Source organism: Macrobrachium nipponense, chromosome 4, assembly GCF_015104395.2.
Source record: "Macrobrachium nipponense isolate FS-2020 chromosome 4, ASM1510439v2, whole genome shotgun sequence".
In the NCBI taxonomy this organism is placed as follows: domain Eukaryota; kingdom Metazoa; phylum Arthropoda; class Malacostraca; order Decapoda; family Palaemonidae; genus Macrobrachium; species Macrobrachium nipponense.
Genome location: NC_061100.1, coordinates 44,125,771 through 44,153,460, shown reverse-complemented (window position 1 = coordinate 44,153,460; position 27,690 = coordinate 44,125,771). Strand labels below are relative to the sequence as shown.

General features: G+C 42.6%; 1 protein-coding gene across 1 annotated transcript in view; it reads right to left on the bottom strand.

Moving 5' to 3' along the window:
* LOC135210896 (neural-cadherin-like) overlaps positions 1–18,810 on the bottom strand; it is a 481,919-nt gene extending 463,109 nt beyond the window's left edge. The window contains exon 1 of the mRNA XM_064243833.1: positions 18,541–18,810. The gene's annotated coding sequence lies outside the window, so the exon portion shown is untranslated. The remainder of the gene's footprint in view (positions 1–18,540) is intronic.
* Between the last annotated feature and the right edge of the window lie 8,880 nt (positions 18,811–27,690).

The following is a 27,690-nucleotide window of genomic DNA, read 5'->3' as shown; positions in this document are numbered from 1 at the left end:
TCCGTCGTAAGCTCCTCTTGGTGCTCCTCGAGAAGGTCATTGATGTCTTCCTCGTCGACGACCAGCCCCATGGACTTGCCGAGTGCAACGATCTCGTCAAGATCTGGTTGTGAAACAGTTTCAGGATCGTCAACTGTTTCTGAATCTGCGCACTAGCTTCGCCCATGTCGAATCCCTCGAAGTCTTGGGCGGATACAGCATCAGGCCAGAGTTTCCTCCATGAAGAATTCAAGGTTCGCCTCGAAACCTCCTGCCAAGCTTGATCGATGAGTCGGATGCATATCACAACATCGAAATGCTAATTCCAAAATTCACACAAGGTGAGGTTTGTGGTATCGGTGATGTCGAAACATCTCTTGAAAAGATGTTTTGTATACAGCTTCTTGAAGTTCAATATCACTTGCTGGTCCATGGGCTGGAGGAGAGGGGTGGTGTTAGGCAGAAGATAAAGAACCTTGATAAAAGAATACTCCGCTAAGATATATTCCTCAAGGCCAGGAGGGTGAGCAGGGGCATTGTCCAACAACAGCAGACATTTCAGAGGGAGGCACTTCTATTCCAAGAATTTCTTCACTGTCAGGCTGAAACACAGATTTACTAACTCAGTGAACAAAAGTCTCGTTACCCAGGCTTTCACATTAGCCCTCCACATCACTGGAAGCTTCTCCTTTAGCACTTTGTGGGCCTTGAAGGCTCAAGGAGTCTCCGAATGATAGACAAGTAGGGGCTTCACCTTGCAATCCCCACTGGTGTTTGAACAAAGTGCGAGCATAAGCCTGTCTTTCATAGGCTTATGCCCGGGTAGCTTCTTCTCTTCCTCCATGATGTACGTCCGACGAGGCATTTTTTCCAAGAAAGGCCAGTCTCATAACAGTTGAAGACTTGCCGAGAACTGTAGCCTTCCTTGATCGTCATCTCATCGAACGTCTTAATAAAGGCTTCGGCTGCTTTCGTGTCCGAGCTGGATGCCTCCCCATGCCGCACCACCGAATGGATGCCAGTCTGTTTACAGAATTTTTCGAACCACCAATGAGAAGCCTTGAAGTCTGGGGTTGGCATCGATGTCCCTTCTCCTCCGTCGTCTTCAGCCTGGGCAATCAAATCGCCGAAAATAGCGCTGGCCTTGTGGCAGATTGATGTCTCGGTTATCGTACCGCCACCGATTTCTTTGTCTTTTAGCCAGACAAGAAGCAGCCTTTCCATCTTGTTGTGCACGTGGCTCCTCTTGCTAGACAAAATAGTCACGCCCTTGGAAGGTGTAGCTGCTTTGATGGCTATTGCCTATTGTCGACGGATCTCGGCCATATTCCTTAGCGATCACACTCAATCGCATGCCAGTTTCATGCTTCTTGATAATCTCCATCTTTCTCTCCAAAGAAAGCATCCTCTTCTTTCCGTGAACTTCAACCTTCTTGGGGACCTCCCATGACTACGTATATACTGTATGTAATTAAGTTATGTAGTATGTATATGTATGTACTAAAGTTCTCACACAACACGATAAAGTAGTACTACAACGAAATCACTAACGAATTTACGTTAATCAACGAAATCGTATTGAACGAACGAATTCGGCATGCGTATAGAAACGATGTTGCTACCGATTGGCCGAAAAAGCATGCCTCTACGTAGATGTATGATGGGAGAGATGCTGACCAATAGGAGAACAGGATCTTATTGCAGTGACTAGCATCAGGAACCAATGGGAGAGCGGGAGGATGGTGGCGAGTCTACTCAGCTGGCAGCGCGCAAGTTTTAAAATTGTTATCGGTGGTCAGGCGAATCTCGGGACTTTACAGCAACAACCTTTCGTATCCTGAACTATTTTCGTATGTAGAGCCAAAAAAATCTTGGTATTTGCTTTCGTAACTTGAATTTTTCGTAAGTTGAGACTTTTGTATGTCGAGGTACCACTGTATATATATGACTGGTAAAAATGTTCTGTTATAACAGAATTCCATCTAATAAAAGGAGCCCATAAAAAATACCAAAATATATATAGAGAATACTGTATTTCAGAGACTGCTGTCTCCCTCTTCAGGTAGATGAATGAGAAAAGTTACAGAAAAGGTGATATTTATACCAAGAGGTCCATCCACAGGTAAGCCAATTTAGGTCACTCCCGCTGATAATCTTCCTTTAATCTTCTTAAGCGTCGGTTGAATGAAAACCTGGTCGATGACGTCTGAGTCCCATGCTCCCTTTGAGATATTCATTACCTGCCTCTTTTTAATCATGGCCAATTCTTTCATTTGACTCTTGTACCGGCAGTTGGTACTATAAATTATATGTGACAAATTCCAGTTTATACTATGGTTATGTTCATTTATATGGTTGAAAATAGCCGAGTTCTGTTGTCCATACGTAACTGACCATTTGTGCTGTATTAATCTCTGGGGAAGTGATTTTCCTGTAAATCCGATGTAAGATTGGTCACAGTCCTGGCATGGGATTTCGTAAACGCCAGTGTCCTTAGGGGATGTCTTTTGTTGGATGTTAATCAGGGATTTGGCTAAGGTATTTGGGGTAAGTAAATGCAAAAGGGTTAGATTTTCCGAGGTTTGGGTCACCGTCTTAATCCTGTTCAGGCGTGGAATTTTTATTTTATTGTTGGGTGTGTCTCTGGTCTTGTCTTGAGGGGTCGGTAGAAAATTACATTTGCTTTGTGAATTGCTTTCTCAATTATATTGTCAAGATACCTTAAAGACAAAAGTTGCTTAAGAATTAGTTCAAATTCTTTTTCCAGGAAATCTGGAGAACAAATTCGTAAGGCTCTTAAGAATAGATTGCTGGCTACGCCTATCTTGATAGGAATGTCATAATAGCTGACATAGTGAATGTAGGGAAGTGAGAACGTTGCTTTTCTGCATATGGTAAATTTGTATTCTGTCGTGTCTCTATTTATTAAAACATCAAGAAAAGGAATTTTGTTGTCAGTTTCCCACTCAAATTTAAATTTGATGCTGGACACTAATTGCATTTAATTTTGAAAAGAATTCATTAAAATTGCCCCATTTATTATCCCAAAATGTTAGAATATCATCTACATATCTCATCCACAGCATATTTTTGGGTTTTATTGCATTTATTACTGTTGTTTCAAAGTATTCCATGTACAGATTGGCTAAAACAGGACTTAAAGGACTATCCATACTACACCCGAATTTTTGCTTATAGAATGACTCCCGGAATGAAAATACGCTATTAGATACACACAATTCAACTAACTTTATTATTTTGTCTAGCCCCAATGGGAAATTATCTGAATAAGGGGATAATTTTTCCCTCAAAAACTGAAGAACGTCCTGTAGTAGTACTTTTGTGAACAGGGAATCTACGTCAAGGCTTAAAATTTGTATGTTGTGAAGTGGTATATGTGCTTCTCTGAATTTGTGACAAAAATCTTCCAAATGTTTAATGTGACTGGGAGAAAAAGTGCCTAGGAAAGGGGAAAGGAGGCCAGCTAACCATTTAGAAATTTTGTAATTGAAAGCTCCGGCACATGAAACGATGGGTCTGAATGGAAGGTTGTCTTTGTGAGTTTTGGGAAGGCCATAAAAGTAGGGTAGTTTAGGATTAATTACTTTAAATTTCTCTAAAAGTTCAATGCTCTTTTTGTCTTGGCCAATTAATCTTACTTTCAGAAAAAATTCTCTGTGGGACGTTTTGGAGGGGATTCTTCATCAGTTTGTCGTAAGTGTTTGTGTTGCTAAGGAGTTGGTTGATTTTGTCGAGGTAGAAGTCTTTGTTCATGATTACGATTTTGCCGTCTTTGTCAGATCTACTTATTACAACGTCTAACTTTTTTAGCGAGTGGATGGCTATCATAAATCTACGGGGGACAGGATATTTTTTATCAAGGTCAGTTAAAGCATTTAGTAACACTCCTTTTAAACATATCTCTTCACGACTGTAGTTTTTGTCCGATATGAATTTATCAAAAGCCACTATGAAGTCTGTTTTTCCAGTCTGGCATAAGGGCAAAGGATAAGCCTAGATTTAAAACTAAATGTTGGTTTACAGTAAGGGAGGTGTTCGATAAATTTAAAACTTTGTCTTGTTGCTCAAGATTATTCCATGTGCTATTCTTTATTAAGTTATTTAACTTGTGTAAAAGTCTGTTGGAATGAGTCGCGCTATTATAGGCAGCAATGTCGGAACAGAATGAAATCAGATACCTGTACATGTGTTTGTTTGTTTGTACGGTGTTTTTACGTTGCATGGACCTGTACATGTGGTCCGTAGTGAGGAGGCAAAGATTAAGTTGAGTTCCATATATCACTCTGCGTAGTACAAAAATGTTTTTCGTGTTGGTGATTCTTTCTTCCAGGAAAATCTTGTGTGAGAGCTGAGAGAGGGAAGGGGTCCGATTGTAGAGTCCATCTTCCGAATCCATACATTTTTGGAAGCTAGAATGCAATCTCTTCACAAAAAAATATCGTGCCTGGTTGTGGGAGGAAATTTGGGAACCCTTGGGTATGGCGCTCTTATTTAAATAACCCGATTTGCGCAAATCATATCCCTATGTTTGGGTCATTTCCTAGCCATGTGTTCCAGTGAACCTGCAATCAACCACCTTCATTTATTTCGGGACCTACTCAAGTCCCCTACACCCTTAAGTTCCAGAGTTTTATGTAAATTCCTGCCTTCAGCCGTAGATTTTTTTTTTCTTTTAATAAGCTCATCCTGCCATACAAGGCCATTTTAGAAGGGTTTTTTTTGGTTAACGTCCACCCACCTCCTACGTTGTAATTTATATTTTTCTTGGGCAAAACACGTGAAAGCAAGATATTTATTCTAAATACATTACCTGCACAAATGCATAATAACGGAAGAAAAAATAATCAAATTATGGAAAGTGTGCATTTTTCGTGTGTTCGTTTCCTTTCTACTAGACTCCTCCCCATTGCTCACTGTGACAATTTCCTCCTACATGCGCAGTGGCTCCACCTACTGATTGCAGTCCTCTAATTACAGCCTTGTACTATGTCTATGTGACGTAGTATTATTGGCTAATGGATTTTGCCCAGTCACAATTCTTACATATTTTTTTCCTAAGTTTTGATTGGCTTTTCATGAAAGACGACAGTTTTTACCCACAAAAAAAAAAGTTCAGTTTAACAATGGCCTCCATGTGGGTACAGGGTAAGTTGTAGGTACGCTTACGAGACCGGTGTGGTATTATCATGATTTATATGCAATAACGAAGAAAGTTTATCCTTTTTACGAGGACATGTTGTGTTACCGAGGGAAGTGAAGTGCCCCAAGTGTGATAAGCCGTGCTTTTTAAGGTCGGATTGACATCAATAAGGTAAGACAATTTGTCATTGTACTAGATCATTTTAGACACAATTTTTTAAGGGGAGGGGGGTCGTCGCTAAATAAGGATAAAATCACCAAGGGTTAGGTTGGGTGATTTGTTAGGTTAGACTGCTTCTCTTATTTTACTCATTTTCTGTAATACCCACTTTTGTAAATCGTGGTTTAGAAAATGGGACAATTTAGAAAACGGAGCTCAAGATAGCTATCTCATCCCGAGTCACTCCGTAAGTGCTCTTTCACCCTCTTATTTTTCAATGGAAAACCCTTTTTCTGTTAGTTTTTTTGTTGTTGCTTTTTTGTATTCTGGTGTTATTATCTTACACTTACTGCTCGTTTTCATTTTCCTCCAGCCAAAACCCCCGGTTCCCACCTGGGTGCCGACATTACCGTTGTGATATTTAAGGAGGTGATTAATGGAAAACAAGGGTTTTGCCCAAGATAATAACATCAGAACAAAACAAAACAATAGGAAAACTAGCAGAAAAAAATGGGTTTTGATGCAAACATTACTGGGTGGACTCTTTAAAAACGAAAAATTACCTTTAGGAATGCCAGAAAGTTACAAATCCCACATTTATTACAATATATATTATAATATATATATATATATATATATATATATATATATATATATATATATATGTATATATATATATATATATATATATATATATATATATATATATATATATATATATAATATATCATATATATGTATGCGTGGTAGGGAAGATGGAAGAAGAAAAATAGTACAACTAAAAAATATTTCAGGAAAAATCTATTATTAAAGCAAACACCATCATAAAAATTTGAAATAAATAATCACCAACTCCTGCCCTAGTACTTGATAGGCATGCCACAATGTCCCTGGCGAGAACTCTAACCCCTCTTACTAATAATAGGGGGCCTCCCAGTGCTGGTCCTAGCCTTGGGTTGTTCCTTCCCTCCCGATTCACGAAAAGTTTTCAGAATATTCTGGACAGTCCGTTGTTTCACGCCTAATTTTTTGGCTAATTACACCAGTTTTAAGGCCTTCCTCGTAAAGTTGTATCACTCTCACACGATATCTCAATAGAAGTATATGGGGTTTAGACAGTTTTTAACAAAACCACACTCACTCAACCACACAAAATAATGTTAGTAAACGGCTATGGTAGAGCACGAGAAAAGAATTCGACATCCAACTGTCACAACATCCAACAGGTTACTGAAGAGCTCTTACACATAGTTTTACACTTACTGTGAGTGAGCCATTAGCTCTAGTTAAGTTCCCAATTAGTCAATTTCACTCAGTCAAAATTTTTGTTCGTTTCAATGGCTGATTTTCAATGAAATTGGATAAGATTCGTGCACTGGGGATCATACCGCCAAACAGAATACTTTGTGGCTTAGAGATTGTGGAATTGAATATATCCACGACTAGACCAGGGAATTCCCCAGCCATTTCAACCATTAGCCAATCATAAAAAGAAAGTTACTGAATGTGGACACGTTTTGCAGCGCAAAGTTTTGGAAACGCGCTTTGGGACGGATCTGGACAAGTCCCTCCTGCAGCGGTTTTCAGATTCAATGCACAGGACACTCCAGAAAGTCCGTAAACATTGTGGCATGCATATCAAGTACTAGGGCAGGAGTTGGTTATTATTCATTTCAAATTTTATGATGGTTGCTTTAATAATAGATTTTCCTGAATATTTTTAGTTTGTTGTACTATTTTTTCTTCTTCCATCTTCCCTACCACAAAGTATTATGACTGGTACTGTTAATATGTAGTATGTTATACTGTATATATGTATATATGTATATATGTATATATATATATGTGTGTATATATATATATATATATTATATATATATATTATATATATTCTATATATATATATTCTATATATATATTATATATATAGATATATATATATATATATATATATATATATATATATATATATATATATATATGATATATATATATATATATATAAAATCTAGTCAAATGAGTTACCTGTGTTTACCGTTGGCAACCCTCCGCAAATACCTGCCACCAGTGGCCTGTCTCCTCATTCCTCAATTGAATCATTCACTATCAAATTGAAGTGGGGAGGAGGGTGGGGAATCATTCAGGTGTCAGGTAAGTATTACAATATTAGTTTTATTATGAAAACTTCATATTGCAATACACTCCCTGAACACCTGAATTAGCCCGATAACAACATTTAGTTCGGAGGCGGGGTCAATCTCATTCAGCCCGACCTGTCCACGGAACATATAGGCAGGTAACTCTAAGCAACCTAGCATGTATCAAAAGCATGTATCCTCACCTAGTTATCTAAACTCGGAGGTGAGGATGTTTTACAAAGAAAGTACTTTCAACATCAGTGTTGAGCCTAAGGTACTGTAAGTCAGAAGTAACCTCCATGTGATAAGCTATACTTCTTATTCATGGAGGCGAAAAAAAAAATATCTCACCTGGTTGTCCAGCTCAGTAAAGTGAGATGCTTGGCATATAAATCGCATACCGTCGGTGTAGAGGTCTAGGATACCGGCCTGAGTCTGAAGAACCTCCCATGTGGTATTCTATACCTCTCATGTATGGAGGGGAGGGAAATGGTGAACCTCCCATGTGGCTATGTAGCCTCTCATGTATGGAGGAGGGGGGGGGAAGGGGGGGGGGTTGAGTGTGCAGGACCTTCAGTTCTCTACTGCTCACTGATGTAGGATGACTTGTGCTGAAGAGTAGTAGTTATTCCAACATGACATCGGGATCTGCCTAACCTGAAGGGCCTAAAGGGACAAAACACTCTGTCTAAGCTTGATTAACAGAAACACTAGAGTTCATTAGACTATCACTGCCTCCCTAAACATTCTAACACCATAAGTTCATTTAGACTATCACTGCCTCCCTAAACTTCTAACACTCCTGAAGTTCATTTAGACTATCACTGCTTACCTAAACTTCTAACACCCTAACTCTACCAAGCCAACTATAAAAGTGAGTTACCGCAACGACAGGACCCCGAGAGTAACCTCTCTGAAGAAACTGAAATTCCTTAAGGTACGGTGTTGTGAAAAACCACAACAACTCTCCAAAAAAAAAAAAAAAAAAAAACACCTACACAACGCCGACAGCGAAACATTCCTCTGGAAGCCAAAGGAGCCCTCCGCATACTTGCGCCCTTGGATTGACTAAGAACCCATTCTTATGAGTGTCCGGATAGCGATAAGGCAATGATTTAACAATAGTCCCTCCTCTCCTTGCCAAGAACATAGCATAACCTCAGAAATGTTAGTCTGGTATGCAAAACCCCCTCGAAACCAAAGTGAAGAGGTTATCAAACTGTCCATCCAGGCTCAGAGAAACACCCATCAACTCTCACTACATCCACACAGAGTGGCTGTGAAAGGTGTCCTCCAAATACAGCCTCATGATCCGTAACCCTTACCACCACGAATCAATGAAGGAACCCAATAGAGAAAAACCTCAAATGACTCGTAAACCGGAAGTCGGACTCCGGCAGAGGAGTTACCCGCTACCTCATACAGAAAAAATGATGGTAGCTTAAGTCATTCCCCAAAAACTGTCCGACTCGCCGAAACCAGACTACCCTACTTGATGTTTGAGAGACTGCTGGTTTGGTTGAATACAACATATCAATCATTACTTGAATTAATTGAGATCCCTCCGGAGCCTGGAATACGGAAAGATAGAATGGACGAAGTCCACAATCCGTTATACTCGCTTCCTTCGCCGGAGAAACAAAACCCACAACTAGCAAACGAGTCTCTCTTCAAAGGTATCTGTCAGCCTGTCCAGCCACACCGGAACGGAAAAAAAAAAGAGAAAAGCCGAACCCCAACAAAGAGCAGCACCCAAGAACAAACGCCATAAGATCCCATCATATCTGAGCCTACTGATCCTATTGCGCAACGATATACCAACAAGAAGATGATAAACTCCTGTCAAGTCGTACTCGACTGCGCACCCCGCACTCCCCCCAGACATTAGATCACTCGGACTGCGGATACCCTCACTACCTAGTGACGATAACGTTACGCCTGAGCCGAATATACCTTGGCGATGAACGACCACACATGCGAGTCACTCCCATACTGTTGCGCCAAACATGTACCAACCAAGACGATGACCTAACCTTGAACCATTCTCAATTTACTGCGAAACTCCGCACTCACCATTGACTATGACACGAGACCAGGACGACTACAATAGAAGAGCAACACCCCTAAAGAGCGAAGAAGTCGCAAAACGCGATCCAACTAACCCCCTTTACCAATACGTACTAAACCTAGACTGGAGTCCGGAGCAAGTGAGGGAAAGAAGTACTCCCAGACACGGAATCAAGGTCGAACCCACCTTGAAAAAACCCAGAAGGACGGAACAGAAAGCAGCAGGAGAAAGTTGAAAAAAATAAGGAGTAGAGAAAAGTCACTACGAGTAACCCACAGGAACACCTAGTGAAGACATTGTGCAGGTGGAGAACCAACTGTGCGGTACAGTGCTTTAATAACAGGTTACGAACTGCGGAACCAATGGGAGCCGCAGAAGGAATTACCAGCTACCATAAGGAAAGGGGCCGAGGGCACAAAGGTGCTAAGTACGATGCAGAACCGAACTGCGAACAGCCGTAGCACAGCAATAAGCCCGCGGTAAGAACGTTACGTCTCTCACTCCTAAGGTATATAAATGGGAATGAAAAAGGAAGATTACTAACTACCCTATGAAAGGAGTGGGTGGTGACAATCGGGTATCGATACAGTCAACAATGGCGCAGGTGAATCTCCAACTGCCGTAGCCTCCTCAAGAACTACGGAGGACACATTACGTCTCAAAACAAGTAAGGATGAAAATACGGAGTTGCGGAACCGCCTTGAAGCATCAACATCAGCAGCCTGAGAAAACTACAGGACCCGTGGAAGGTGCTACGAAGGCAGCCCTTCAAATTATTTCCATTTAACCAGAGAGAGAGAGAGAGAGAGAGAGAGAGAGAGAGAGAGGAGAGAGAGAGAGAGAGAGAGAGAGAGAGAGAGAGAGATTGAAATCATCTCCAAATTTCAGGATGAAACAATGAAATTGGCTCTACTGTGATATTGGTAAATAAAAACAGGATGAGCAAGAAGACTCCGAAGCGACATCCGAAGAATGAGCAGCTGAAGAAGGTTGTGTAAAGACATTATAAGTTTTAAAAGAAAAACTGGGCAATAGAAAACTAGACCGACTCTGTTCCCCATGGATAATAATTCTGAGAAACATTAGAAAAATCAGAAAGTTATTCAAGACATGGTCGTGAATACAGTCCGTATTGAAGCTACCGTAATTGACTTGCGTTAATTCGATTTACGATGGTTAGTATTTAAAATCGGAAATACATTGCAATAAGTCTTCCTAAATCTCTCAGCGCAGCTGGCGTAGGCAGCATCGTGCATCAGACAGCGAGACTGTAGGGTTTTAAAAAATAGAATTTAGGCCACCAAAGCCGAATATTGGGAACTATGAGGTCATTCATGCGCTGAAAGGAAATTGACGAGAGTTGAAAGGTGTAACAGGAAGAAATAACCTCTCTGTTTGCACAATGAGTCAATTGTTAGGAGAGGTGGAAAAACAGCATGAGTAGAGAAAAAAAAATGAAATCAGGAAAGTAAGAGAGAGAGAGAGAGAGAGAGAGAGAGAGAGAGAGAGAGAGAGAGAGAGAGAGAGAGAGAGAGAGAGAGAGAATTACAACCGTCTAACATCACCTCCATAAATTTGCACTCTCTTCTAAGTTAAAAGGTATTATCTTAATGATAATATACTTGTGTTAATAACTGCGTACAGCTATGAACAACCGAACGAGAACTTGTTGCTAATACGATTGAATCCTATAGCAACATCACTTTATTGTATTGATCGGCGTGCGAAAGTAATCGAATCCGATAACAACGTCTGTTTATTGTATTCATCCGCGTGCGACGGTAATTACTGTATTCATGTTATAAATGTAGCTGAAGCTGATAAGGCAAAAATTACGGTGCAATCAGCAACACCTGGATAGAGGTCCCAAGCTTTTGTATGAATTCAAACGCAGCCGTGGTAAAGAAGGTAATAGCATGAAAGGCTCGTTTACTGTTGTTTTTTCACACCGATAAAGATTAATCAAGTGTAAGGTCGTAATACCTAGAAAATGAGTGAAAAAAAACGAACGGAAATCGCTAAATTTACGTCAGCTAAGCTGAGGGAAACTAGCTTCCAATGAGACGTATTAGTTCAAATTTTGGCCTTAAATTACATCGTAAGACGAACAGCATGACTTCGTTTCATAAGTATCCAGATACTCATTATAGTAACTAGGAACAAAAACATTCGCCGAGACCAAGTGATATGGGGGGTTGAATCTGGAGCCCAGGTATAGACTAGGCCGCTTCATTGTCTGTCTAAGCCACGCCTACACAGTGCTGTTTTTGACAAGCTGTAATTGTAATTTAATTGAAAAGTAATAAATTACATATTTCAATTTAATTGAAAATTAATAAATTACATATTTTAAGGTAATTACATTAACTTTATTAGGCCAAATATTAATTTCAGTTGTCACTGTAATTTGATAATACAACTGGTAATTCTTTTGTAACTGTAATTGACATAAGCACAATGTAATTACTGACGGCCATTAGTCTGTTAAACGTATGAAGACGTCATACAACGAATTCCTTATAGTATCTGACATCTAATTTATATGCACAAGATACCAGTATTGACTATGTTAAATGTCCAACATAGTTGAAAACACGTTTCCTTCAAGAAAACATGTCTCCTTCAAGACGACAAACCTGGCCTAAGTAAGAAGAGTTGTTACGTTAGTTACGCTAGCCAATCAGACAAGAATAAGGTGGATACGGCGACGCAAACCCGTATTCGCCATCAGCTGATTCCAGAGCGTGAATGACTGCCGAGTTAGTATTTATACTACGCTAATATGATGATACATACAATACAATTAATGCTTTAGTCGGACAGAATCTGATCTTCATTTCTGTTCGATTACATTCATATTGAAATTATACTAAGATCGGATTCTCGTTCGTTTCAAATTACACCCTGTACTGAATTATCCGTAGTCAGAAATGCCCGAGTCTAAAGCGTTAGCCACTATAAAAATTACTCTACCGTTATGTAGTACAGCGAATACTTTAGGCTAGGCTAGGCTACTGTACTTGCATATGATATATCATCGTGAACACTAGGCTAGCTGTAGTTAATTTTATTCGATTTCTCTACATAACGAATTATCGTAACGTCGATATTGCCTTGAACAGGAGATTAAGTTTAGTTGATATTAAAATTACGCTATCGTATAAGTAGAGGAAAGTAACCTTAAAGACGAAGGATAAGTATTCAACCCTTTCAGAACCCGACAGACCCCCGAACCAGATCTGAACAGCCAACCATGGCCTAAAAGATTCTGGACGCAAGGAACTCGAAAGCAAGAAACACCCAGAGGCTCTAAGGACACTGTCCCTCTATAAACTACTACTTATAATAGAAAACCGACCGGAAGAAGCCTGCACTTCTCTTCCTAAACACTATTTAGCCTATTCTCCCTACTCGTCTGTATCTGACCTAAATTTTCATCATCCTGAGAACTTACAAATCGAGGGGAGGGGATATCTGCTGCCAACCACTGCTGCTCTGCGCCGGGGGGCCGGCAGAACCTACCCACTCAGGAGGCTTGCGGGTTTGTTCTCCATTACCCCCAGCACCCGTTAGGTTCTGGAACAGGCAGGGGGCTGAAAAAGAACGATTAGAATTCACTATACTACTAGTACCCCACTATCCTCTGTTTTTTGTTAAATTATTCGTCAGGCTAGAAATATGCTTTAACATACTAGAATGATACCGTCACAATAATTTCTGGAATAACTAAAACTAATGTTTCTTTGTCTCCTGACCAAGACAAACAAAAATCTCTGACTAGTATTGCACTGACCTTCCTACACGAAATAAACAAAAAGAACGTCGATCATGTGTGTGGGTACTCATCCTACGCTTGAAGGGCGTGCAGAGCCGATGAGCACCAACATATCCAGCAGTAGAAGCTCGATCGTCGAACTGTAGATGAAGTAGAAGCAGAGGAGTTTGCAGTCAGGCGACAACGTTATTTTAGAGCCGATGAGTCACCAACTATCCAGCAGTAGAAGGCTCGATTGTCGAGGCGTTTGTAGAAGGCGATGACGTTTATTTCCTAACTTATCCACAGCGAGTACAAAGTAGCTATCCAAAGTGAAACGGGAAAAATTCGTAGTTTGTAACCAAGATGCGAAAACTCTTTGAGTGGGGTCGGGCTAAAGAGACCAAAAGTTCGCCTGATGTGGGACTGATCCGCACAGCAAGGCGACATAAAACAATTGAGGAATGAGGAGGACAGGCCACTGGTGGCAAGTATTTGCGGCAGCGTTGCCAACGGTAACACAGGTAACTTATTTGACTAGATTTTACCCGCAGTGTTGGTAACACTGACAGTTAAAATTACCCACTTAGTGGGTAAATATGTGGGGATATAGTTCGGGCTGGTCCAGTGACCAGGGCTAATTCAGGTGTTCGGGAGTGTATTGCAATATATATAATCTGTAGGTAATAAACCTTGCCAGAAGTGCTAGTGCTGAATATTAATAAAGTATTACAGCTTCTTGGACAATTACAAGCATTGATGTGCACATTTCAGCTAAAAATGTTTGGCATTTTAATGATCAAAGGAAGGAAAGACCTCTATAACTGAACTTTACATCATTGGGGCACGCTGAGAATTATGGGTAGATCTAAGCCCGAAAACCGCAGTGAACTAGACTGTGGCAGTTGACGTTTTTCTTTAGAGTTTTACCTCCTGAACAAGAATTAAAGTATAGTATTTTTTTTTTGGCCGGCTTTAATTAACCTGTAATTTACCTTTAAGCTCTATCCTATGGTAAGGGGGACCGATGGGAATGCAGGGTTTTGGGTGGGGTAAACACTTGGTTATGGCCATACAACTCTATCCTTACTGGTAAGGGGGTTGGGGGGTAAAACACTTAGGGGAAGGTTTTCCCGTGTTACTGTATTATTTCCTCTTATTTACATTTGAAACACAAAATACAAGCTGAAATAAAGCGACAAATAAACAGATAATGGAGCCGTTACATAACCAAAATCCACCTATTACTACTGCTGTTACGACGCCGAATCTTACTACGCATGCACCAATCCTACTGCACATGTGCCATGTTATAAGGGAGCTTTTGTTTCAGATTGCCTTCCTTTAACCCTGGATAGGTTTCATTATACTGGTACCCCGTTAAAGGTGTGTGCAAGTTGAGGTCGACCCAAGTGCCCAGAAAAATCTGTGAAAATTTTATTTTTACTAGAATGCTTTATATTTTAAATTCTAAAATCAATTTAAGCATTGATAAAAACTACTGAAAAGACAATAATACCCATCTAAAATTAAATATTTATTACGAATATATTAAAAGAATAAGTATATATAAAAAATAACTTACAAAAATACTTACAAAAAATACAAAAGCTATATACACACAAAAATTGAGGGAATCATTCCTAAAACTACTATTTACAATATGTGACTGCCATAGAGGTCAAAATCTGAAAAGAGAAAAAAAGGGTAAGTTTTTAAGGCCCAAAAAATGGTCAAAATTTCACCATTTTTTTTTTTTTTTTTTTTTTTTGTACCTCAATGAAATAGGAAGGGCTAATTTTTTAATAGAATAAACTCATATTATCCTAATAAAGAATTATGTAGAAAAAATCTGCACTAACATGTAATTCACTGTTATGTCAGGGGCAAAATCTAAAGGTAATTTTTAGACCTCCTAGGTTCATCATGAAAATTTCTTATAAAAATCATTGTAACTATTATAAAATAAGATATTTATGCATGAAAATATACCAACATATCACAAATTCCAAAGAAAACAAGAATATATAGAGATATGCCAACTCACCTTTCAGGTATGTAAACAAAATGGCCACAATCCACAACAACTTCGACTGCCAAATCTGCCACCTGAAATCGTGGTAACTCTCTGACTTCCACTAACAAAACTATAAATTGAATTTTGCTATGGTGAACCATTCGCTTTATTTTTTATTAATAATATATGAGGTGTGTAGACATTATTGCAGTTAGGAGGATTACTGTAAGAACTTGTGATAAAATAAGCTCAGAAATGTTGTTCTCCTCTCTCTCTCCTCTCTCTCTCTTCTCTTCCTACAGTTGGCGGCCTCAGCGTTAGATGTCAATGGTTTATTGACATAAGCTGATGTAATCTCTGTCATAACAAAAGGCACAGACCCCCTATCCTCCATCCCCTCGTTGTCATCGTAGTCATTTCAAGGTCATCTGCTGCCTCCTCCAACCCTCACACACTCGAGCTGTTCACCATCAGAGGTGTCAGCAACCTCTAAATTATCATCAACATCACTTTCTAATTCCATTAGAAGTGAGTTGACATCCATGCCCAGAGAATACTACCTGCTGCCCATTGTTGATGAGAACTGCAAAAAAAAAAAAAAATGCAAAAACTGAGAGATTGGCATTCAAAGGAAATTGGACCTTATGGCAATATAGGCATCTCAGACAAAACCAATGGCATGCATATGGTACACACACCATCCACCCACAGTTTCCAATAATACAAAACTATACAAGTATCAACAGTGTTCAACAGGAAAACACTACTTAATAACTTTGCTTTTCGATCACCTACCCGTTAAAGGTGCGTGGGGGTCTACCTCGACCCGAGCAATTCTCAGAAAAGGGGGAAGGACAAAGGCAAGGGGAACGCAGGTTCTGGCATGATTGTAGTGTGTGGACTACTGGCCTCTTGCAGGTTGATCACACCCAGATTCGATAGACAATGATTTATGGGGAAAAAAAAAAATGTTTTTTGAAACGCCTCGGGTCGCACACAACCCATCGCACTTATCCAGGGTTAAGGGGGTTAAGGGTTCGGGTAACACGTTCTACAAAGTTAGGTTGGTTAGGTCGGTATCATAACCTATATCCTATATGTTAGACTTCTAAGATTACCTTTCTTTAAGGGGGGCTCTGACCTCCAGGTCAGGTAACACTTACCAACCCGTACCTGTGCTTTCCTCATCCAGTACCCCACCCCGTCCTCCCCTTACTGGACATATGGCTCCCTAGTGGTTACTTATCCCACACCCCTACCAGAATTCAATTATGGCAGTTTGTTTACGTTTCTTGGCCCCGAACCAAAATTTCCAAGATTGTTTAGTCGAAGTAGACTATGGCAGTTGACGTTTTCCTATGTTATTTTACTTACTTTACAAGAGTTTAAGGTAATATTTTGCCGGTCGACTGTAACTAATCTGTTATTTACCTTTGAACTCTGTACATCGATACATCGCACCCCTTGTACTGTCATGTGGTCTTCAAAGGTGAATTATGGTTTAATTACAGTCTACCAAATAAATATTACTTTAATTTCTTGTTCAGTAAGTAAATCATGGGAAAACGTCAACTACCATAGTCTACTTTACCACGGAATGCGGGCTTAGAATTACCGTATGATCCAGGACTTCAAAGCCATTCCCAAAGCGACAGAATTTTTGTTCTAGTAAGCAAAATAAAAAAAATAACTGACATGAAAATGATAATACAGAAATGATATACTGTAAGTAATAATATGCATCTGTAAAATAATACCTAAACTTATCAAAATGAGTTAAAATTTACATTTTTATTTTTACATAAGATCAATCACTGTCACAGTCTAACTTACGTTTTACCAAAATGGCTAACCTTCATGAAGGGTTGGGAGGGTTAGGTTTCCCTTCCAGCTATTTCCCAAGGATGTAGGCTACATGGCAACCTTGTAAGGTTAGGTTGGGTTAAAAAAAAAGGCAAAGGATATAGGTACGGCAGCCGTATTCCGATCGCGGTAGATATTGGTACGGCAGTGAATTGCGCATGTGTCAATTTCAGACTTCCTGCTGTACAAATAACTTAAGTGTGGTGGGGGTACGGCAGATTGCCAGATTCTGTCAGTGGTTGCGTATTGCGCTCGACTTGCTGTAGGTACAGCAGTTAACTGTATCCATTTACCAGTTTGCTAATAATACTGTATTATGTGACCGGAGTTTGGCTCTTAGGCGGACAATCCCGCTTTTTGAACATCTGTCCCCCTTTTTTTTATGTTAGCAAAATGTCTTCCCCACCCCCTTTTAGTTTTGCTTTTGTGAATTTTGTCCCGGTTTTTTTGTGCTAAAAAAACTAATCCAATTTTAATGGAATAGTGCTGAAATATTGTTTAATTTTGCCATTTCACTAGCTGGTAAATTCTATCGTCTTCTCTGACAGCTGCAATACACAATGAAGTGAATTAAAAGAATATTGTAGTGTACAAAGGCGGCCCTTTGCAACTATCGATGTCGGGCAGAATAAAGGGCCGAGAAAGTCACCAAAGGTACGATGGTAGTGTATATATTTATATATAAATCCTCTTAGAATCTCCTCCTCGGAGTTCTTTTCAGGGCCAACTCAATCGTTCGTGACCTACGTAGTATATACAATTTTTGAAAGTTTGAGTCTTCATAGATGTCTATGGCTTTTTTTACAGCTCGTTATAGCCTGAAAACATGTTTTTCGGCGAAAACTAGTGTATTATTCCGCAGTTCATGCTGTTCTGATACGCCTGAGGCAGTAAACAAGGGTTCGCGCATGCCCAATTCACTGCCGTGCCAATATCTACCGTCACCGGGGTACGGCTGCCGTACCAGTTCGAAAAAGTGCAAATTTGGTATACATTTCAGCCTTAATAAGAACTAAGGTTGATAATTCTAAGGAATAAGTCCTCACAGACTGCAAGGAACGTAACCGCGAATACTACATCAGCTAGGGATTGGGGAGTCCGATGTATTTCGCCGCGTTTAGTACTGGCCCCTGGGGGTTAATTACAGTCGACCGCCCAAAAATAACGGTAAATTCTTAATACGCAACCCGAATACTATAGGAGTCAGTAATTTCCAAAGAAATACTCAACGCGGAGTTATTATTTAGATGTACCCTAAAGTTTTCTGCGATTGATTATTGGGAAAGCTAATTTGTAGGCTACGCCCCACAAATGCCATCATATCACCTCCAGCTATTCCAGGAATGTTTTCTCCAAAGTCTTGGTTTTCTCACAACCCGCAAAAGTACTGTGGTAACTAACCTTAATGAAGCAATCCTCTTACGGCTCTGAATGGCGGTAGCAAAATACGAATTCCAGGAATGAGCCTGCTTGCGGTTTAACTGGTCACTCGTGTAGGCTTAAGCATCTCGATCACCACAGGCACTCCTTTTCTCCTTATTGTCAACATTACACTCAAAATTATATATCAACAAGTACATATATACCTAATAATGAATTAATGGCGATTCACAATAAAAGGACAACATCCGTGATGACAAACAGAAGGGGTTCACATCCACTGAAGCGAAACAGTAAACACGGTCAAAGAACACGAAAAGTAAACTAGATTGCGCAGACGTTCATAATCGGGCAAAGCGAATGACCACTCCTGAATGTCATTAACATGACTGGCAGTATTTTAAGATTTTCATTCCTAAGAGCACATGTTCATAGTATGTGGAATTTCATTTCTGTTATTGGTCAAATCTTTTGGTACTAAGGATGAACAACGGTGAAAACGAGTGTTGCCACAATGGCGTCATTTTCTTTCTCGTTTGCAAATTGCACAACTTTTTTATAGTCAACTGAAACGTATACTACTACTAAAATATATTATAGAACGTGGTGAAATTGCAAGTTTTGACTGCGCATGCAGTCATCTGTTCATAATCATTCCAGATTATTTTTGTAAAATGAAAGCTAAATTGCGTGGAAAGTCAGTGCCCCTACTAAGGAAATCCCTTTGGATATTTTACCTAAGTATTAAATACTGTATACAGCAAAGGAACATTTCCTTTTGTGTGAGTAAATTAAATCATGATCATGATTATCATTTGGTAAATAAGCTTTCTCAGTGAAATAGAATTTATTATCCTTACGCCACTATTACTCCTATTATTTGGTTTTTACATGGATCTGTATATACTAGCACTTTGGCTAGTAGGCCAATGATTATTTTTCATGGTCTGATGAAAATCTGTAAATTGCGTAATCATGATATTTAGGACTTAGGAAAAGCGTTAAAACCTATCTAGGTTATTTTACATCTTTGAAATAGGTGACCAGGAGGGCTTGGTAATTTAGAAAAAAAAAACATAAGGAAAGTGTGGTAGATTTTCTGGCAACTATACTCTGTTTTTTTTTCATCTGTCCATCCGCCTGTGGTGTTTGCGTATGGTAACACTGCGTTCCGGGCTTTAGATAGTTACATTCAGCTTACATTCGACAATAATTACAATATCCTATTTCGAATATTAACAGTGTAATTCGCATACAGTAAATTATTAAAACACTTTTCAGTTGCAAATGTACACCCAGATATCCCTTTATTTACCTAAAACTTACACATAGCGTATATCTAAAGCCCGGGACGCAGTGTTACCATACCCAAACACGACTGGCGGGTGGACAGATGGAAAAAAATAGAGTATAGATGGGGAGGTTAGCAGGTGGGGTGTGTAAATAGCACAGTACGAGTCTGCCGGAATTGCGGATTATACTGATTGAGACCGGCTTGAACGCTCTCTCGTCTCTCACTTCAGTGTTGGCTTTTCTAAGTAGGCCAGTTGTGAAAACAGTAACGCATGAACGTTCCTCCATCGTAATAAGGTAAGAGATTACATGCTATACAATAGGAAATATTATCGCGTCCAATGTGACAAGTGAAATGTTGAAACTACCAGTTTTTTGCTATTATGAATTCTTAATGGGACTACGTCTTGGCATTGCACTTGGAGTAACTGATGTATACACCTAGCTGTCGGATGCTGATGCTACTATGGAACGAAAGCTAGTCGCGGCTTTTACAGCTTTTGCTAAATTAACACAAAAGAGGTGGAATGGTGACCCTGTATAACTGTACTAGTATAGCATGCTAGTAGGAGCTGAGAAGGTTTGGTGCGCTTAACCTATCTGTTTTCTCAGGTACTGGAAAAGTTGGTTATTTTATCGTTTGTTGATGGTTTTCTTGATAAAATATTTTGTTAATTACCCACTACCTAATAGTAGGACAACAGATTGATGGTGTTCTTGATATGAATGTAAGTGATACCAAGGGCAAGAGCGCCAACTGCAAGTTTATTCATTTGTTCACATGTTTGGTTTTATGTATACAGCTCTCCACAGGAATGAGTCTTCCCCGGCGGGTCCTTGTACGTTTTCTAAAGTTGCTTCTTTTATTTCATAATTGTCCTTTACTAGGGCTTTCTCATCAGTATCCAGGCCCGTGCCCAGAGTTTTTTTTTAGGGGGGTGGGGTCGTTTTTCCCAAAACTGGACCTTTTCTTCAACAAATGTCATTGCATATATAGGTAGTGTATATAAGATAAAATATGAAAATGTTATTTTAAGAAGAAAAATTGGGTACCCATGCGGTCTATGCCCCTCTACCTGATTAGATGTTATTCAAAGTACTGGCTTTGGTTGACAGAATTTTACTTACCCATAATGTTGAAGGTTTGCACTGAAATTCAAGATTGTTTCTTCAGTTTTATTGATTGATTCATTTATTATGTTAACAATAATATGCATATTACTTTATTTGTTATGTTAGTATATACTTTGACCTAACAAAAGCAATTATTATTTATTACTTTGTAAGTACAATTCAATGAAAAGGATAGTCACAGAAAATATGGACTTCCAGAAATTTTTGAGGGGTGGGGTTGGTCGTTCGACCCCCTCCCCCCCTCGGTACAGGCCTGGTATTGTAGCTCCTACAGAATAGAAAAGCCTTTAGTTCTTCTTTGAAAATGATTTCTTCTTGTACGATCTTCACGTCAGGAGATATTTTGTTGTATACCTATAGTCTTAGTGCGCAATGTTCAAATCTCTCTCAGCCGACTCAATTTGTTATAGGTTCAAATAGCCTACTATATGCTTCATTTGCATGCTTTGATCACAATATTCATTTCAGGTCTAAAGAAACGTAAGCAGTATCTTAGATATGTTGGTTCCCATGTTTTAGTTCTTTAAAGATTGTGAGAAGTATTTTGTAATCTATTTTTGCTTTTACCGGGAGCCAGTGTAGCTCGATTAGTACCGGGGCTATTCTGTCACGGTAACATGATCCTTTACTAATCTGGCAGCTCTATTTTGTACTCCTTGCAATTTTTTTATTAGGTAGTTTGGAGGACTGTAGTATAGATATAACGTTGCAGTAGGTCTAGCTTCGAAAGTATGTGGTTACAAATTGCTGTTGTTCCTACACGATATGCAAACCTAAGGTTCTTTACAATAGGAATTACTTTACAGCGAAGCTGTAACACAGCCATTAAATTCTTGAGCAAGGTTGTTAGGCAGTAAACTGCCATTTAGTAGGTGGGCAGACCCACTCCACTTTGTTTTCGGCCGTCTTCCATTGAAGACATATGTTTGTGAGCTCTTGCTGACTTGTTAATCACGATTTCCCAGTGGGATCTTTCTTTTATTGTTGTTAATACTTTGATTATACTGTGTTTGATAATTAATTGGCTTTAATAATTATTATACAAACCCACTTTTTGTGATAAGCCTTGCTAGCCACCTTTCCCTTTAGCCTATGTATGTGTTAAGGGTCAGTGGCAAAGGTATATCCACACCCTTATCAATTAGTTTCACCCTTGAATATCAGGGCGGGACAGTATATTTATTTGACATTTGGAGAATTACTGGGTGGAAATTCGGAAGTTTGCTCTTTGTTTTTCTACCGGTATTCCCTCTTCTCCTTCGCCCTTTTCACTATCTTATTGAACGAAGAGGGGGAGGGGGGCTAGCGTGTGGTTTTGATGTATGAGGGATCTCCTCTCATTTTGAATGGCAGTGCCCTTGGATGCGCAAGGACTATCCTTCTTTTTTAATCATATTTTTTTTAATTCTATAGGCTAACAGTGAGCGATAATGGATTACAGTAGTAGATGGTTGGATATCTCTTCGTGTGTCGGGAATTTTCTCGACTTTTATTATATGATTCGTGCCCGGATGTTCTGGGCAGATGACAAGGCCTTGAGGAGGCGCGCACTCTAAAACTCTTAGGGTGAGATACAATAAAATTTGGTCAACATAACAGTTTTATTACGAAAAATAAACATTTAAATACATTAACACAACACGAAACTAAAGTTCCTAGCAGAATTCCACAGTACACGCAGTTTTCGTACTGCTTTTAACCAATTTAATACAATACTTGAAAATTCTCATGGCCTTTGTATGTCGCAGCACATAGGATCTTTGATGTCACGTGCTTGTAAAGCACTAAGTCCACACTGGATGAAAAATCTGCACAATACGAGACCCATTGACTCAATGTCACAAACAAATAACTTTCTTGCACTGGCAGCTTTCTTTTGCTGCATAAATAGAGTCCCTTGTAAGGACAACGCTTATTCATAATTTTCTCTGTACATAATTCATCATTCGCGTTGTTCTCACTTCCCCCTGAGAAAGCATTCAGCGGGCTTTCCGTCAGTGTATAAAGCTTATTAACCACATATTGTGTACTTTTATATTTTGTATTTTATGTCTCTCAAGAAACACAATCGGTCTCGCCGGCCCACTTTTTCTCTCTCGCGGGTAGGTGACCACATTTCCGTCCGCATGCTGTATATTTATATTTCCCTTGACTGTAATAAAAATCAGTACACTTCTACCTGCCTCTTTGTCAACCTTCTTACAACTGGTGACCTCCCTGTTTGGACGTGACCCAAAGCGGTTTTGGCTCAGCATAAGGGACTCACTACCGCCGCTCACCTTCAGAGATCTTTAACGGACTCATACGGCGCCTCAGTATAGATCTCTGAAAGCTCCTACCGTGGAAAAAAAAAAACCAACGCCTCTAACGGACTAATACGGCATACCTGCCCAAGGTGTGTTCAGGCGTTTCCTCAAACGGTTTGGCCGCCATTCACGACTCTGTCGACCGTTTTTGTGAGAGAGGACAATGGGCGCAAAACAGTACCTCGCGGAAAACCTCGGGCGGGAAACCCGGGCCTCCCCCTGCCCCCAGCGACGGACTCTACACAGCGGCCGCTCAAGCTGTCAAATTGCCCCCCTTCACAACGGCTGACCCGTTTTCCTGGTTCTTCCGAGCCGAAGGGCAATTCCGGATCGCGGGGCTCACAAACAAAGTGCTGCAGGCTGACCTCGTCGCAGCGGCTCTCCCGACAGAGGTGCTCGGCCGAATATCTAACTGGCTGACCGGTCGAGCACGAATCGGACTTGTCACGCTTCGACGAGATAAAAGAAGGCTCTTGACAGCCTATTCCGTTGCCTATCGCTGAAAGGGCCGCCCGCGCCCTCGACTTAGTCGCGAACCCCATGCGCGGCGCCGACACCCAAGATGCCTGGGACACTGTGATGGGCTCGTCCGTCTGCCCGAAATAGGCCCCGACGGAAAAAAAAGGTAGAGATCAGACCTGAGCCGCGAAATATTCCTGCGGCAACTCGAGCCGGACGTCCGAAAGCAGCTGACCGACGCGTACACCCTAGAGGACGACGAACTACTAGAAAAGGCAAAGAAGCTGACGTTGTCAAACAATGCCGTGAAGCTCGCCGCGATCCTCCGTGTGCCTGGCCGCAGAGAAGGAAGAAGATGACGACGACCCAACGCAAGGAGATTGGCGCCGTATCCCAAGGGAAGTCCTCCCACACGCAGCGAGGTGAAAACTCCTGGTGCCGCTTCCACCGGAGGTTCGGGAGATTCCGCCAGGAGGTGCGAAAGCCCTTGCACCTGTCCAACAGTCAAAAAACGACGACGGCAAACAAAACCAAGGCCGCCCGTGGCAACGGCCGCGTCGGAACAACACACCGTAGGGTTCTACGTCCGCGCCGCGATCTCCGGCCGGAGGATGTTGGTAGATACGGGGGGCAATGCACTCGATATTCCGCCGTCAGGAAAAGGACCGTAGCCGCGAGCCCAAAAAAGACAAAACAACCTCCTCCGTCGCCGAACAAACGGGACCCCCCATCCGTTCCTACGGCACGAAGCCCCTCGAGATATCCATCTTGGGGCGAAACTACGTCTGGGAATTCACAATCGCGGACGTCAGGATCCCGCTACTGGGGGGCAGATTTCCTGGCGCAGAACGGCCTCCTGGTGGACTGGGCCGCAAACGCCTCCTCGACACGGGGACATGCCTTTCCCTTCCACTAGCAGCAGGCCCGGGCGCCCCTACAATTTGTACCATCGCCCCCCACAAAATACGGCAACCTCCTGCAGGAGTTCCCCGAAGTCTTCAAGCCGGAACTTCGTCAGGCGGCAGGGACGCCGCCCCAAGCACGGGATATTCCACCACATAGCCACCACAGGCCCCCCGACACACGCGAAGTTCCGACGACTCCCTCCAGGCCGCCTCCAGGAGGCGAAGCAGGCGTTCTCGGAGATGGAACGGATGGGCATCTGCAAGAAAGCATCGAGCCCTTGGGCGTCGCCCCTGCACATGGTACAGAAACCTGACGGCACCTGGAGGCCCTGCGGAGACTACAGAAGACTCAACCTCGTTACAATCCCCGACCAATACCCCTTGCCAAACATGCAGGATTTGACAGGGGCCCTTCATGGGGCGAAGGTCTTCACAAAAATGGACCTCTTAAAATCCTATTTTCCAGGTTCCAGTGCACCCCGAGGATGTCCCAAGACTGCCATCATCACGCCTTTTGGCTCCTTCGTGTTCCATTACTCAACCTTCGGCCTGAGGAATGCAGGGGCCACCTTCCAGCGCCTGATGGACAGCATCCTGGGGGGACCTGCCCTTCTGCGTCTGCTACGTCGACGATATCTTGATTTTTTCCAGGTCCTTGGAGGGAGCACCTACATCACGTCCGAGCGGTCCTGAAGCGCCTGCAGGAAACGGGCTGGTCGTCCGTTTCGACAAATGCACCTTCGGCGCCGAGAAGGTGGACTTCCTCGGACACGAGATCTCCGCGACGGGCGTGCGCCCCATGGCCTCGAAGGTAGGCGTGGTGCAGAAGTTCCCAACACCAACCACGGTCAAGTCCCTGCAGGAGTTCATCGGAATGGTCAATTACTACCGCCGATTCATCCCTCCGCCGCCCGCACCATGTCTCCTCTAAAACAGGTCCTGAAAGGGAAACCAAAGGCCCTAACGAGGGATCCGAACAAGAGAAGGCTTTCAACGAGACGAAGAGGGCCCTCGCCAGAGCGGCGACATTATGCCACCAAGACCCTGCTGCACCTTTACGCCTCACCACCGACGCCAGCAACGTCGCCTGCGGGGCTGTCCTCGAGCAGGTGGTCCAGGGCGAGCCCCCACCCCAGCCACTCGCCTTCTACAGCAAAAAACTATCAGCCGCCGAGACGAGGTACAGCACGTTTCGACCGCGAACTCCTGGCAGTGTACCAAGCAGTGCGACATTTCCGCTACCTCCTCGAGGGCTCCCCCTTTACGATCAGGACGGACCACCACCTCCCTTTGGTACACGCCTTCACCAAGGCGGGCGACGCTTGGTCAGCGAGACACGAGGCACCTAGCAGCCATCGCAGAGTTCGGTGCACCATCCAGTACGTGCCTGGCGAGAAGAACCCCGTGGCAGACGCCTATCGAGGATAGAAATCACGCCGTGCGTCTCGGGGTCGACTACGAAGACCTCGCCCGGGAACAGGCTGCCGACCCGGAGACTGCCGCATACCGCACTGCTATCACCGCCCTCAAGTGGGAAGATGTGCCTTTCGGACCCGCAGCATGACGCCTCCTCTGCACAGTTTCAGTCAGCACGGGCGAGAGCCGCCCCGCCCGCTGATCCCAGCCTCCCGAAGGAAAGCCGTGTTCGACGTCATACACGGACTCTCGCACCCCTCGGGCCGGACGGACGGTGCGCCTCCTGACGGAGAAGTTCGTCTGGCATGGAATTCGAAGGACTCCCTCGAGTGGGCCAGGACTGCGTGCCTTGCCAAACTAGCAAAATCAGTCGGCACACGGAATCAGGCGTGGGGAAATTTCCGCAGCCGAAACGAAGATTCGGCCACATCCACATAGACGTCGTTCGGCCCCCTGCCCCCGTCGGAAGGCGCCAGGTACCTCCTGACGGTAATCGATCGCTCCACCAGATGGCCCGAGGCAACGCCGATGTCGAGGCGACCACGAAAGCATGTGCCGAAGCACTCCTCGCAGCATGGATCAGTTCGATTCGGAGTGCCAGACGAAATCACGACAGACCGCGGACCAGTTTTCCTGTCGGAGTTGTGGACTGCCCTGGCCCGCCTAATGGGAACGTCGCTACATGCCACCACCGCCTACAACCCAGCAGCTAACGGCATGGTGGAGAGAGTCCACCGTTCGATCAAGGCTTCCCTGATGGCGCGCTGCACCGACGAAAATTGGAAGAGCCAACTACCGTGGGTCCTCCTCGGTCTCAGGACTGCCCCGCGGGCAAACGGCGAAGCATCACCGCGGAGAAGGTATAACGGGGAGCCATTAACAGTCCCTGGCGAGTTCTTCCCGACCAAAGCCGACGACGCGACGTCTCCATCGCCAGGCTTCGGGAATCCGCCGGGAAGTTCACGCCCTGCGTCAAAACCTTCTCCGACAGAACCAAAACGTTTTCCTCCCGAAGGCCCTATCATCGTGCAAAGCACGTCTTCGTCAGGGACGACGCCCGCGCCCGCCTCTAACGAGACCTACCGCGGTCCCTTCCGCGTCCTACGACGCACTGACAAGGCATCTCTTATCCATCAACGGTCGCGAGGACTGGGTCACAATCGATCGCCTGAAACCAGCCTTCATCATGGACGAGGACCTCGCAGACGCGGATTACCACAGGGCGCCTCAATCTTCCTCGGAAAAAAAGCGACTCCGTCGATCGCCAAACCTCCTAGCCGTAGCCGCGGCCGCCCTCGAAAGACGGTCGAACCCCCCGAGGATCACCTCAGGGGAGGCATCCCGTCCCCGGAAAACCCCGAGGATCTACCACAACAACTAATATCACGCACCCGAGGGCGCCTCCGCCGTCCAGCTCGCTTCCGCGAGTGACTACCCCGAAGTACAAAGAAGTCAGCCAACAATCATACCTAATTATTGTCTTAGGGGGGGAGTATTTGTAAGGACAAACGCTTATTCATAATTTTCTCTGTACATAATTCATCATTCGCGTTGTTCACTTCCCCCTGAGAAAGCATTCAGCGGGCTTTCCGTCAGTGTATAAAGCTTATATAACCACATATTGTGTACTTTTTTAATTTTGTATTTTATGTCTCTCA